The sequence below is a fragment of the Equus przewalskii genome, chromosome 17, assembly GCF_037783145.1.
Source record: "Equus przewalskii isolate Varuska chromosome 17, EquPr2, whole genome shotgun sequence".
Lineage (NCBI taxonomy): Eukaryota > Metazoa > Chordata > Mammalia > Perissodactyla > Equidae > Equus > Equus przewalskii.
Genome location: NC_091847.1, coordinates 53911871 through 53926398, shown reverse-complemented (window position 1 = coordinate 53926398; position 14528 = coordinate 53911871). Strand labels below are relative to the sequence as shown.

The 14528-nt window shown below is 41.1% G+C and overlaps 1 long non-coding RNA gene across 2 annotated transcripts in view; it reads right to left on the bottom strand.

Moving 5' to 3' along the window:
* The window catches only part of LOC139076819 (uncharacterized), a 27923-nt gene extending 24157 nt beyond the window's left edge, over nucleotides 1-3766 (bottom strand). Inside the window, exon 1 of one of the 2 annotated variants that reach the window (XR_011528805.1) lies at nucleotides 3377-3766. This is a non-coding gene — a long non-coding RNA (uncharacterized lncRNA). The remainder of the gene's footprint in view (nucleotides 1-3376) is intronic. The other variant, XR_011528806.1, reaches the window with a different exon arrangement.
* Nucleotides 3767-14528: the final 10762 nt, after the last annotated feature.

Sequence of the window (14528 nt, the reverse complement as noted above, 5' to 3'; positions counted from 1 at the left end):
TTGCAATATTGTATCCTTTCATGGAGAAATATTAATAATAATAATATAATACATGCAGTTTCCTTTATGTACTTCCTGTTCTAATTGCTTTGTCTCCTGCTCTCTTTTAACAAAAACGTTTATTTCTTCCACAGAATTTTCTTAGTGTCTTCTAGTTTTCTTTCTTCCTCCTAAGAGAAGCCACCTGCCTGAGTCAACCTGTTTCCAAACTTTATGTGCATGAGGCTTTGTAAAATCCTGTGATGCTATCTTTTGTTATTAATTATGATTAATAATAATGACAATAATAAATATTTTAATACATTCTCCAAACATTGTTTAATTTCATCTTTTCGAATCAGGAAGTGTTCCCTTGGCAACCAAATTATGTCCTCCTCCCTGGGTGGCATGATTCTGGTGTAAAAGTTATATGATGCAAACTAGCCAAAGATTATTTTTAAATTAACTCATCGTTTCCAAATAATTTACAACCTACTTCAGACCTATATATTTCTGTAAGACAGGAACCAAACATTTTTGCTGCCTAAGCATTTAAAAACAAAAATGAAAAAAATGAATTAAAAATTATAGTTGGGATGGGAAGGGAGAAGTTGTGTATATACAGTCCTTGCTTTGGATGGGGAATTAGGAGCTGCTCATTCATCTGACTTAGAATTTTGTTATGGCTTCCATGAGGGTTTGCTTTTCCATTTCAGGGGAGGCAGAGTCAAATAGACTGAGTGTTCAATGCGCCTGTGTGTGGGGGTGTACCCAGGTATATCTTGGGGAAAAATGAGCTTTGTTGTTTGGTAGTGGTTATGGATTGAATGTTTGTGTCCCCACCAAATTCGTATGTTGAATCTCTACAGCCCAGTGTGATAGTAGGTGTGGCTTTTGGGAGGTAATTAGGATTAGATAAAGTCGTGATGTTGGAGCCCTTATGAATGGGATTAGTGCCCTTTAAATGTCATGAGAGAGCTTGCTTCCTCTCTGCTCTCCACCATGTGACAAAATGGCCTGAAGTCAGCAGCCTGCAACCTGGAAGAGAGCTCTCACCAGAACTCGCCGATGCTGGCTCCCTGATCTCAGTCTCCTAGCCTCCAGAATAGTGAGAAATAAATTTCTCTTGTTTACAAGTCACCCAGTCTATGGTATTCTGTTATAGCTGCCCAAACTGACTAAGATAGTAGCCTTAAACTCACTCAAATCATATGGGCAGTACTGAAGAAATGATTTCATGTTTTTATAAATAACTTCAGTTTCCCTTGCTTGAATCCAATTAAATTATTCACAAAGGCTTTTCTGGAAAAGATGAAACTCTGGAGTTCAACCACTTTTCTCAACTGTGGACTTGAATAAGCAGGAGGATGAATAAAAAATGCTTCAAATCTATGGTGGTTTGTTCTAAACATGTAAAAGACAAGAGCATACATTCTTTAAAAAAATATTTTTTTTTTTTGCCATTTTTGGTGAGTAAGATTGGCCTTGAACTAACATCTGTTGCCAATCTTCCTCTTTTTTTTTTTCTCCCCAAAGTCCCAGTACATAGTTGTATATCCTAGTTGTAAATCATTCTAGTTTTTCTATGCGGGATGCTGCCATAGCATGGCTTGATAAGCAGTGCATAAGTCTGCATCCAGGATCCAAACTGGTGAACCCCAGGCTGTCAAAGCAGAGTGTGTGAACTTAACCACTTGGCCATGGGGCCAGCCCCTAAAAAAACACTTTCGTATTGTTTTGTGAAACACTGTGAAAGTGGTATTATGCACATTATAGAAAATTTGGCAAATTGCAGTAAATGAAAAGTAGGAAAAAATTAAACTCAAATTCCACCTCCTAAAGACAAGCACAGTTAACATTTTGAAATATTTTCTTTTCTTTTTCTAGGAAGATGATTCTTTTAAAAAATCAATTTTATAACTCAGAAAGGCCTTATAGGAAGTAACAGCTATAGAAAAGTCGTTTCCTTGCTAATATATTAATATTTGGCAATATATATTTAAAGGTAAAACATAGTAAAAGGACAAGTCAGGAATGCTATATATAGCATATATATGTATGCATACATACATAGCATAAATAAAAATCAAGAATGCTAATCATTAAATGTTAAATGCTGTCCTTTAATTAACCAGACACAGAATTTACCCTTCACCAGAGATACCACTGCTAAAAAGCTGTCCTCAATGGACAGTCTGAAATACAGAGACTCAAAGATGTTTCTCCCAGAATTACTTATTGGGAAATTCCTAGCTAAGACTGTCATATCCATATGATTGACTATTACACAGTCACTAGAATTATATTTATAAGGATTTTTAAAAATAACATGTGGGGGGTCAAAAGGTAAAAACAAACAAAAAAGAAAAAATAATGTTAAATTTTCATGAACCAATGTTAAGCAAAAAAATGTAGATTTCAAAGATTTCTGTACAACATGATCTCAATTATGTTTTTACAAACTAGAGGAAATATGGTACCAAAATATATCTAAAACACCAAAAGAGTAGTTATATCTGAGTACTGGGATTATGAGTAAATATAATTTTTTTCTCTATAATTTTCTGCATATTCAAACATTTTCTACAATGAATATGTATTTATTTCATAATTGTGTTTTTGAAAATAAAAACAAGAACTATTACCTTGCCCCGTTTTCTGGGAACCGTACTTGGAACACAAAGGAAGAAATTAATAGCACAAGAATCCCTTCCTCAGAACGCTTCCTGTGTTTCTAATCACATGGCAGCTGTTTGCTCAATAATAGTCTGCTCTGAGTTTTATGGAAGCCACATTTTTTAACTGAGTGCTTTGAAGAGACTTAAGAACCATGTAGAAAGCAAAGTGGGGCCGTCTCTCCGGCGGGGCTAGCTTGTAACACAGTTTGAAATGTTTTTCAGGGATGGTTACAGCCCTCCCTGTAGTATCCGCCTTTCTCAGGAATCATGGTCCAGACACGGGGCTCCTGCAAGCCTGGGCATAAAAACTCACTCATGGAGGAAGCCCCGTGGGACCAGAGAGGGCCTGAGCTGTGCCCTCTTCACAAGGCTCTTCATCACGGCTGGGCCCTTCCGAAGCTTGTAGACACAGAATGACTCCAGAAGTTGGCCAGGCTTTTCTTTGCTTTCCTCCTGAGGAGGTGGAGCCTGAAAATGACACCATTTTTGATTGTGCAAAAGGTATGATTTGCTGAAGCCTCATCTCTGGGCTAGGCCTGCCTTCTCTTTTACGGCTCACATCACTGGCTCCAGAAGGCCTTTCCTTCAAGACAAAACCCAAAAAAGAGAAACCTAGGGCTCTTCCTTACATTGATGGGGACAGGTGGTCAAACAGAGAGGGAGAGACTTACACCACAAAGCATTAGTGGTATTAGAATAATAGAAAAGAATATACTCACGTTTTCTCACTGGGCTGGTGGGGAGGGAGGATGTGAGCAGGATCACGGGGGAAAGGAGCACGGGGCTTTTTCAGAAGTCCTTCAAGAACCTGGGCGACCCAGGCGGGGCATTTAGATTTTGTAACATCTGTGATCACATGTAAATCATCTGATCAACTTAACAAAGTTTCTTCAAAATAGGAGATGTCACATAGTTCTTGATTAGAAGAGACGCTGGACGTTCTCCAAGTTGGCTTGGGAATTGGGATTCAGAAGGCAGAGTTCAGGGGCTGGTTGTCGTTTATGAATCCTTCCCTCTTACAACAGGAAATGAACAAACCATAAACCAACCAACATATGAAAAAGGCGCTTCTATGTCCCTACGAGGAAGCAGGCACTCCTGTGGGCGGTGAGCCTTGGGGCTGACGCATTGCTCCCATGGAGCTAAACCAGCCGTTGCTGTTGAGAAATCACAGATAATTCATAATGGATTGGGGTTGTGCTGTGAGTGGAGCTGGAGGCTGGATTCCAGCCCTTGCCACCTCCCCTCGCCAGCTTGCCCCAGCCCTGCCTCCTTGAATCTACTTTCTTCCCACCCTCCCCAACGCGCCTTCCGTTCGAGGCAAGTCTTCCAGACCCAGGAACTCATTTTTCTGTCTTCTGGGACAGACCCATCTGATACCAGAAAAAAAACCCTATAGTTGCTGGGCCCTTACTCTACCTGCCTGGTCTCCATCCTTACCCGGTACCCACCTCTGCTCTTCCTGTCTGTTCTCAAACTCAGCGACGGCTCAGTTCCTACTCTGGTAACAGAAAGCGCATCCTGGGTGAATCAGCACCCCACTTACATTTCTTTTCTCCTCATTAAAAGGAGATGGGGAAAAAGAGAGACTTATTTATTAATTATAAATTTCAAAATGAAGCTAGCTTTAAAATTTTTCTGATTATAAAAGTTATACATTCTAATGGTAAAAAAAAAAATCCAAAGAATACAGAAAAATCATAAGAAGAAAGCAAAAAAAAAAAAAAAAAAAAAGAAATCCACCCCATATCCTAACATTCATTGACAACCATGATGAACATTTTGGCTGACATTCTTCCAGAAGCTTTATCATCTGCTGCCTTCCTCCCCTGCCCGTGCCTCCACAGAACGCTCTCACCATTCTATGTTCTCAAATGCGATTACACATATACTAGATTCTTCTAAAATGTTTTTAAAAATTTAGAAACCTCAATCGTTTGTTCTTTAGTTTGTTTTCTTTTGCATTCAACAATGTGTCTCAGATTTCTTTTCATATTCGTGAATATAGAACCATATCATTATTTTTGTGATTGTATAGTATTTTCATTGTATGGTATGCCATAATTTACTGAAAAAACTTGATAGATAGTTCATTTGCTTTCGATTTATATTATTAGTACTCTATTATTTTTTTATAGGTAGTAGCAATAGAATAAAAATATGCCAACAGTATTTGTAGGCTTTTCCAAATATCTCTTTTATATGAATTTCTAGAAGCAGAATCAGAATTCAAAATATGTGCATTTAATATTTTGACTTACATAGCTAAACTGCTTTCCATTGAGTTCTTTTATTTGTTGATAAACTTCAATAATGGGCAAAGTTTACGGGGCCCCAGTAGCTACCCTCTTGGGATATGTTTCACAGTGTACAAGGCTGATTTATTATTTTCCTTCGAAAGACAGGTATACAGCTACTTTTCATGCAATATTTGTAAAGAAATTTGGTACAAGCTCGTGGGCAAGTCGATTCACTTTTCAAGGCTCTGCATGTCATCATGTGACTCAGTCCAAGAGCTCCAAAAGCCCTTCCATGCCTACCGTGTAGTGGTTTTACGATGCCAGGGGAAAAAAGCAGCAACCAAATATCTTACTGTTGCCTGTCTTCCTTCTTAAATTTTATTTTTATTTTATTTTTTCACACTTCCAACTGGAGTTTTATTTTAGCCATATTAATCCTGGAAGGTTAATATCTATGCAATGTGAAGCCTCCCATCCTATCGTGACACTGTTATTGGATATTGTTCTTTATTTATGAAAATAGTGCATATAAAGTGGATTATATCTTTTTTTGCCCACTACCTACATGCCTCCCTCAGCCAGTAATCTAGGGCTGTTTACCCCAATAGTGCCTGCCTCACTTGTAGCAGTATACATATACTTTGATATACGTGAATATAAGCAAAAATAAACGTGTATATATACTATATATTACATATGTATGTTTGTACGTGTGTGTGAGTGTGTGCCTGTGTGCACACATGCAGCGTTGCCCATTGCATCTTCCCAGCAGCTGGCATGGTGAGACTGCTGGGGCATTTTGTTAAACTTGGTTCAGTGACTTGGTTCAAAGGAAGTCCACTGGTTATTCCAATTTTGCTCAAGCAGCCTCTTCTCTCAACTTATATATTTCATTCTATTCAGTCTCTCAGCTTCCTTGCCTAGCCAGCATCTCAAACTTGACATGTCTAAAACAGAACTCCTTATCTGTCCCACCCCCTCCCACACCAGCCGCTCCCACAGTCTCCTCCGTTTTGGTAAATGGCAAGTCCATGCTCTCAAGAAACACTTTGGTGTCATCCTTGCTTTCTCTTTCCCTCATACTGGGCAATTTTGTCTGTTCTGCGGGCAGACATGTCTTGTGTCTGACCATGTCCCACCACTTCCACTGCTACCACCATGGTCCAAGTCCCCGTGGATATGTATTTCACCTGGACAATTACATGAACCTTTAAAGTAGGTGCCCTGATTTCATCCCTGTTCCCCTCTAGTTTACTCTCCATAAAGCAGTTAGAATGATTTTTTTAAACGTCTTTATCAAGGTATAATTTATATACCATAAAATTCACCTGTTTTAGGTATACAATTCAGTGATTTTTTAGTGCATTTACAGGGTAGTGCAACCATCACTAATATCCAGTTTTAGAACATTTCCACCATGCCCCAAAGATCTCCTATGTCCATTTGCGGTCAGTCCCTATTCTTAACCCCAGCCCCCAGCAGCCACAATTCTGCTTTCTGTCGCTATAGATTTGCATATGGACTCAGAAGTGAGGGATCCCGGTTGATAACTAGCAATATCATTTGGGAATGGGATGCTGGGCTCTGACTCTGTCTGGGTGAGCCTTGTTCTACTAGGGCCAATGTGGCAAGGCTGGATGGAGAGTTAGTCACGGGAGACATCAGAGACCAGATCAGGGGTTTGAAAAGACATGTGGCACATGTACCCCCACATGCAACCTGTCCATACTCTCCTTTGCTGCTCTGTCAGTGAGCAGTGAGGATTCAACAGGCTGACTCAAGGGCCTGCAGGTCCAGGGAGGTAACTTAAACAGACAAGCAGGCCAGTGTATGTGAGACATCAGGGAGTGGTGGGGACTGTGGTTAATCAGAGTGCTCAGGCCCTGTCCCTCTGTAGCCCTAGGGGGAGGTAGGCTCAGGGTTTTCCAGATCTTCTGACTTTAAGACAAGTCTGAAATCTAGATTCCATGTGAAATCTTCTGTTTAAAAAATATTGACATCAAATTAAAACACTTTTTCAGACGTTGCAGCGAATACACTGTGCAGACAAACACTATGGGAATGAGGCTGTGTATGCACCCTCTGACAGGGTGGGAACTCTCGGTTAGAATGAAGTTCTCCAACTGTGCTGTATCACAATGCAGCCCACCCTCCAGGCTAGATGTTGCAAGGCGTCTTTTCCCTCCAAGACTGCAGTCAAAATCTTGTTTCCTCTGAATACAATTCTCCTTCTTGCTGGGTTCCTAGGCATGGTAGGTGGAGTTGGCAGGCAGTTACTTAGAATTTCTACTCAAGTGCTCTTTTGAAACAACTTTTTAATTAAAAAGTTAGATCCCCAAGATTCACCGAATACCTGGTTAGCCCGCAGTTCCATTACAAGCCTAGAGAAAAATGTCTGTGATTGTTTGTTGGTTTACTTTCTTATTTAGTTCTAAAGACAGACAGGGACACAAGTAACCAACAAGGGCTGAAATGAAGAGTGATGAGTGGAGGTGTTTCAGACGAAACACGTCCGGTCCCGAAGACTGCAGGGACCTAAGGCTGCAAATGGGCACGCTGCAGGGATGGCCAGTAATCTAGCTGGTCAGATGCGGACAGGGGAGGGACAGGCTGTGGCAGCAGTCCTAGGAGCTGAGAAAGACGGGGTGATGTCTAAGGGAAGACTCACACTGTCCTTTCTGTGGACTAAAAGAGGCGAGTAGATCAAGACAGAGCAAGAATGATACACGGCCAGGAGAGAACTCCTTCACTTCTCAGAAGAGGCACAAAATAAGGGTTAAACTTTGTTTCTAGTAGGCACTTTACCTCTTCTAGGACTCTTTTCTGGGGTAGGGAAGGGTGGAGTATTAGCGTCTCAAAGAGGGTGTTAAGGAACACATCTGTTTTGTCTCCGTGTTTAATTTTCCTTTGATCACAGGATTAGATACATTTTATGGTGACAGTTATTTGCAGAGTGGTTAAGGGTGTGGGCTCAGGGCTGGGTCAGACTTCCTCCAGATCACGGCTCCACCACTTACTAGCTCTGTGGTCTTGGGCAAGTTTCTTCACCTCTTTGAGCCTCAGTTTCCTCATCTACAAAATGGGTATGGTAACACCCACTTTCCAGGGGTGATATGGAGATTAAATGCAATGATCCAAGTTCTGTGCCTGGCATGTAGTAATTGCTCAATAAATATTAGCTTCTATTACTGGTGCTGTTATTATTACCACTAGGTTAGAGTTGAAAGTGGCATTAGGTTTAACTCCATTATGTCAGAGATGAAGAAACTGACCCCCGAGATTGAAGGTTCCACAGCTGGTTCCTGGCAGAACCAGCCAGTGCAGCCCCTCGAGCTCTTTGCTCAAATTTACCACTGCCTGGGGGCAATCATTCTTGTCTCTCTGCCAGGTGGAATATTGGTATGGAGTTCCCTGCAGAGTTTCAAGGGAAAGAAATTACAGTTTACAAGCTCTGTGGGGCCAGGGACCACGTCTGTCTTGATCTCTCCAGTATCCTTAGTGCTTGCTACGATGTCCAGCATTTAGCAATGGGATATTTAATAGACAAACATGTGTGCATTACATGCAGCATGACTCAGCAAGGAGATGACAACAAACACGGCACAGTGGTGAGTGGCACCCATGAGCACTGACTGCTCCCTTGGGAGCTGTTTCTGGCCAAGTTTTCTCGTGTCTTTCCTGTGCTCCTGGAGCTGGTTGGACAGGGATTCAGGCAATTTACACAAGGGCCCATTGCGTTCAGCTCTCACATTCCTTCTTCCTGTTTTCTCCCACTCTCCTCTCCTCCCCGCTTTTCTTCTCTTCTTTCTCTTGCTCTCTCATTCGTCTTCTCTACTCCCTACTCTTTATCTATTTTTCCATTAACCAGGATAGGCTAGGCTATGTTGCAGTATCAAAAACTGGGCAAGTGGCCAAGCCAGCCATCTCGCACATGGGACACACCAGGCAGCCCCAGAAGCTTTCCTTTCTCTCTTCCGAAGTCAGCGCTTTCAAGGTCCCCGCCAATCCCAGCACATGGCTCGGTGGAGCCAGAGGTGCATTTGGAAGGATGTGTATTTGATTCTCTGCACAGGACCTGGGCACTCACCATTTACCATTCGTTCATTGTAGGGAGTGGATCAGTTTAACTTCTTGAGAGTATCACGAAGGCCTCCAGGTGAGTGTCCCAGATCACCACAAAGTTAAGATGTGGCTGATTTTTTCACCACATTTGCAACAGATGAAGAAGACAGCTTGTGTGGCAGACAGGTGGAAGCACCAGACACGGGGAACCAGATGCCTGGCTCTGCCATTGATTTATTCTGTCTGTTAGATGAGTCTCTTTCCATCTGTGTCTCGGTTCCCTCCTCTGCAGACAGAGTGGTTGCACAAGGTGAACTTTGAAGCAGCTTCTAGAGCTATGACTCTCCGAGTTTGGCATCCTTACTTGCCACGGAAGATAATGACCAGTAGTAGGATGTGCTATTTGAGGACTTAAAAGGGCTCCATGGTCTCATTGTCCACAGAAAAGAAGGAACAGAAAAGGGGTGAGGAGTGGATTAGGGTGTATGGACAAACGAGGTGTGAACAGCACCGGGGGAAGGTTTGATGACCTTATACATATTTACTTATTTTCTTCAAAAAGGAGCTCAGATTATCTGGTCAATTTTATTCTTTGTAGCCCCTCCTCTTGTATTTTCCCTCTGTAAAAGTTTTAGCATCAGAAAGTGCTGAGAATGAAAATATTAGGAAATTTAGAACCAGCTTGTTGAGATAGTCAGTATAGACACATCGGCTGTTGGTGATTTCCCCCCAAGTTGAAGGTTATAATTTTTCTCCTCTTCCTAGGAAATAATGGTCTCTTGGAATGTGCGAGTAAATTAGTCATACTGTGTCCCGAGAATTGGTCTCTGTAATACATCCTGGTCTCTCTGCAGTTGTATAATGGATTTTAGAAGTCTCCAAAGCTGGTTCAACTAACATATTTGTTAGTCTAATAAATGATATTGCTCTTGTCAAGATTTTTCCATATAGCACAATTTAATAGAGGAATCAATAGTTTCTCAGACATGACAAAAGGGCTTGGGTGCGCTTTGATGGGAGACACAAAGTCTCTTTTTGTTCTAATAAAGCAAAAATGGAAAAAAAAGTTTTTTTCCCCCTCTTTCAAGTGTATTTTTATGAAGCTGAAATATACATACCACTTTCTCTAGGAAAATATTTGTTTATCAATATTTTCTCCTACAGTGTCTTTTTACTCTGTTATTACACATGAATATGCATTTTGTTTTCATCTTACTCCTTCCCCTTGTTTGATGAGCTGTTGCTAGTACATGCTTCTTCAGGGAAAAACTCAAGTTTGAAGATATTTTAATCCATTGGGTCTATGGAATATTTTTTTAGAAATCTTTTTAGAAATGTTTTGGGCAAACGTTGGCATCTACCTACATTTCTTCCCATCATAACTTTTTTAAAGCCCCTGAAGTGGTTTCTTACAGTGAGAGACCCTCTCCTCCAGCAGCTCCTGCCTTAACTGGCATATTAAGGAGGTTTTAAAGTATGCGTTCCCTGAGCCCCACCACCATATTGATGCCTTTGCAGGTTTAGTTAATGGATTAAACAAATCTCATTTGGAGTTGTTGAAGCTCCTTGGAAGGAAACTGCATTGGTATTGAGAATAATAGACCATCTGTGTGTCTCTTCCTCAGCCAAAACATTTAGTTTTTGCCTTGGAATGTGTTATTTGGAGGATGTCTGGATTTCATGGCTATGGGTTCTACCTACTGGCAAAAACAATTTGCTGACATTGTCCCTTAGCAGTTATCCCCAAATAGCACCATCTTCAAACATGAACCCAAGAATGGGCCAGAAAATGACTGTTGGGACAATTTCTACCAAACTGATGAGAGGCTGCCCTTTGAAAAGCTTACTAAAACAGCTGAGATTATTGGCCATGGCTGTCCCTTGAGATAGAAATAGTCTCAGAACATTTCCAGAGAGAAGACAAATGAGTACATTGATGTGTTAGGGGAGCTAAAATTGACTGAAGAGATTGGCTGTGTTGACAGCAGCGGTTCTCAACTTGACAACATGTTGGAATTACCTGGTGGGCTTTAAAAAAATATCAGTGCCTTGGCCTTACCCTTAGAGTCCTGATTCAATTGGTCTGGGGGAGGGCCTGGGCAATAGTCGCTTTCTTGCTCTTTCTCTTTTTCAGGTGATTCTAACGGGCAATCAGGGCTGAGAACCATGCGATAGTGCAGTGATACTCCAAGTATAGTTCCTTGGCCAGCCCCAGCAGTGTCACCTGATGGAGGTGGTAGCTAACGCGACTGTGGTGATCATATTGCAATATATAAACGTATCAAATCAACACGTTGTATACCTTAAATTTACACGATGTTATATGTCAGTTATATCTCAATACAAATGTAAGTAAAGTAAAATATCCTCAAATAAAAAAAGATACGTACTTGGGAGTGGGGCCCAGGAATCTGGATGTTTTCAGCTTTTGAGAAGATTCTGAAGGCTTACCCATTATTCTCAAGTGTTAGCACACATCAGAAGGACCTGGAGGACACGTTAAAACACAGATGGCCAGACTCCACCCCGAGTTTGATTCAGTAGGTATGGGATAGGACTGGAGAATTTGCATTTTGAACAAGCTTTCGGGCGATGCTGACGTTGCTGGTCTGTGGTCCGTACTTGAAGCAGCACCGGTTGACGAAGTTGGCGACTTGGATTGTTTCTGAATTTGTTGCAAAGGTGACTACTTTAAGACATTAGAATCTCAGCTCTCATATAGATGAACTCACAGAAGTAGTTGCTTTTGCTAGAACCTTCTTTTTTTAAGGTTTTTCCAACAAGGCTGTAAAGCATGGGACAAAAGTCAAGCTCTATCACAGATGATAGTTACTGCTTTGATTATTTTGACTAAGACACTTTGCCAGTCTTATCTAGGTGAAATGAATTAACTTGAAACATTTTTTTTTCCTTTCACTGTGTTGATTGGTTGTTTGAACCAATTAGGCAAATAGATGGAAGGTTTTGATTGTCAGACACACTTCATAGTAGAATCTGTTATTGCCTCAGTGATAGGAGTAGGACATAAACTAATATCTTTAGATAAATAGAGGTAACATATTTTTTTCTATTTCACAGGTGGACTGGATAATTTTTAAGGCAGTGGTCCTCCGTATATATTTAGGATGGAGGTGGGGGGAGGGTAAAGAGTCCTCTGCTGGAGATTCTGATAAAACCCTCAGGTGAGAACCATTGCTTTGACACAGGGATCACAAACGCAAAGGTCTCCAAGGACAGGGAGGGATGGGGCCAGGTGGTGGGGCGGGGATGTGGAGTCCTCTGCCTGTTTGCAGGGAGCAGCCCTTCTCCCACTCCAGCTGGTTTTGGCCATATGGGAATATTGCACAGCACAGCCAGAGCTTCTGGTTTTAAAAGGAAAGCAAGGAATCCTACTTTTCTTCTGCGAAATTTCCTGATCTTTGAGTATGGACAACAAATTTTAAAAAATGTAAAAACCTTGTGCTGACCAAACAAAATACACTTGTGGGCAACCAGTTTGTGACCTCAGGGTGTCTTCTCTAAGTCTAAGATTCCATTAAGAGATTTAAAATGAGTCCTATTCAAAGTAACCTAAGAAATATACCCAATGTCTGAGTTTGCTTTCTAGCATTGTGATTCGATGGGGTATGAGGGGAACAGAGAAAATGTCATTGCATACTTTTTAAAAGGATAATTTAAATACCTTAGGCTCCAGGTTATGTGCTTCCAGATTTTAATACAATAATCATACTTGGTATAGCATGTTTCTTTGGAAATGAAATTTGGATACGTTTCAGTTTTTAATTCATGGAATTAGCAAGATAGGGGTTGGAAAAGTTTCAAACTCCGTAGAAGAGTGGTCACAAAAGAACATTCAAACCAATAACTAAAAATCTCAGTGGTATAGGCTTCAATTATTGGATCTTGGGTATTCAGGGCTGACTACATCTTCCTGCATATTGAATTATTGTAGCATTAAGTTCCTGTAACATTTAGGAAATAGATGGCCGAGAAGTGACTGAAAAGAGAAATTTAAAAAACAGGCATCACATTCCTTTTTATTATGTTTATCTGTCCTCTCAAGGACAGAAGAGGCACTTTCCATCTGTTTAAATCTTGGACTGGCACCTCCAGCCCTGAGATGCTGGAGGGTTTGTGGGTCTCACTCGCACACCTGACTTTGCGTTTAACCCCTCAGACTTTCCATTTCATTAGGAGGAGTCTGCTACTCCATGTGCCCATTCCTATGCTGTGGTATATGTTTTCTCTACTCTCTGCTGACTTTGCCAACAGCTTTGTAGGTGCACATTGTCTGAAGCTGCCAACAGGATGGAGAGGCCTGGACGGAGCGGGATGGTAGCTCTGTGTAACCCCATTTTGTTTCCTGTATACGTTGAATTCCAGTTTTTGTGGCCTCTGAAGATATGATTTGGTATGTGTTGGCAGGTCGACAGAGGGAAAATTTCCAGGGATGAAATCCAAGATTGTTGCTATTACTCTTAAAACATAAATATAAAATAATGGTCAGTGGGATTTCCCCACGGTCCACACCAGTGTATGGGAAATAGGATTCATCTAAGATACTCACATCTGGCTAATAAGAAAGTGGTATTTGGTTTCACTCTTGCTGTTTCTCCTTGTGTGTTTTCTGTCTTGGGGTCCCTGTGGGGAAGATGGAATTTGTACGTTCTTGGATCTCTAGCCAAACACCATCTAATCTCTCCTTAACTATGAATAAATCCTCTACAAACACAGATATGCTGGAGAAACCTGCAATTGGGTAGGGATGTGAGCATGTTGCAGTTTGGAAAACAGCACATAAATTTTCGCCTGATGTAATTTTTGTGCTTTGGAAAGTAACTGAGAAAGGGCTAGGAACAGACAGATCTTTAATTAAGTGACGACTTTAGAAAGGAGAAAAACATTATGGAAATTGAAAGGAAATATTTTGGATTCTGACTCAAGCCCTGGTACGAGTTTGGAATGTTCTAATCTGTTCAGCATGAGCCAGAAATAGTTTCCTAAAGAGAAAGACATAGGCTCCTCGAAGCTGACCTTGCCTTCCTGTTTTTGGTGTTGTAGGTAGACCCAGTTTGATGGTTCTTCTACAGGGTGGCTGCCTAGCGATGTTGACGAAAATTCTAAGCCTGCTCCATGTGGTGTTGCAGGGTGGACCAGACTTAATTTCCCATGATTCCCAGCTACAGTATTGTCCACCTTTTTCCAACCCTATGACTGTAGTCAGTTCTTAACCTCTCTGGTCATCAATATCTTTATTTATAAAACTGAAGGTGATAATACCCGCCCTGCTACCTCTTGAAGTTTTCACAGTCCATTGAGATAACATATCTAAAAGTGCTTTTCACATTGCTGAGTGATACAGAGATCTAGGGAGTTATTGGTCAATCTATGCTACAAGGATGACACACAGACCTTGGAAACTTTCCAGCCCAAATCAAAAGGTTGTTAAGTCGTATCCAATTTCCGTAGGCAAGTCATTTAGGGTCACTGTCCCATGGCAATTGGCCTCAGAGGTCAGTCAGACTTGAATTCAAATCTTTGCTTTACCAACTATGCAACTCGATGTTTT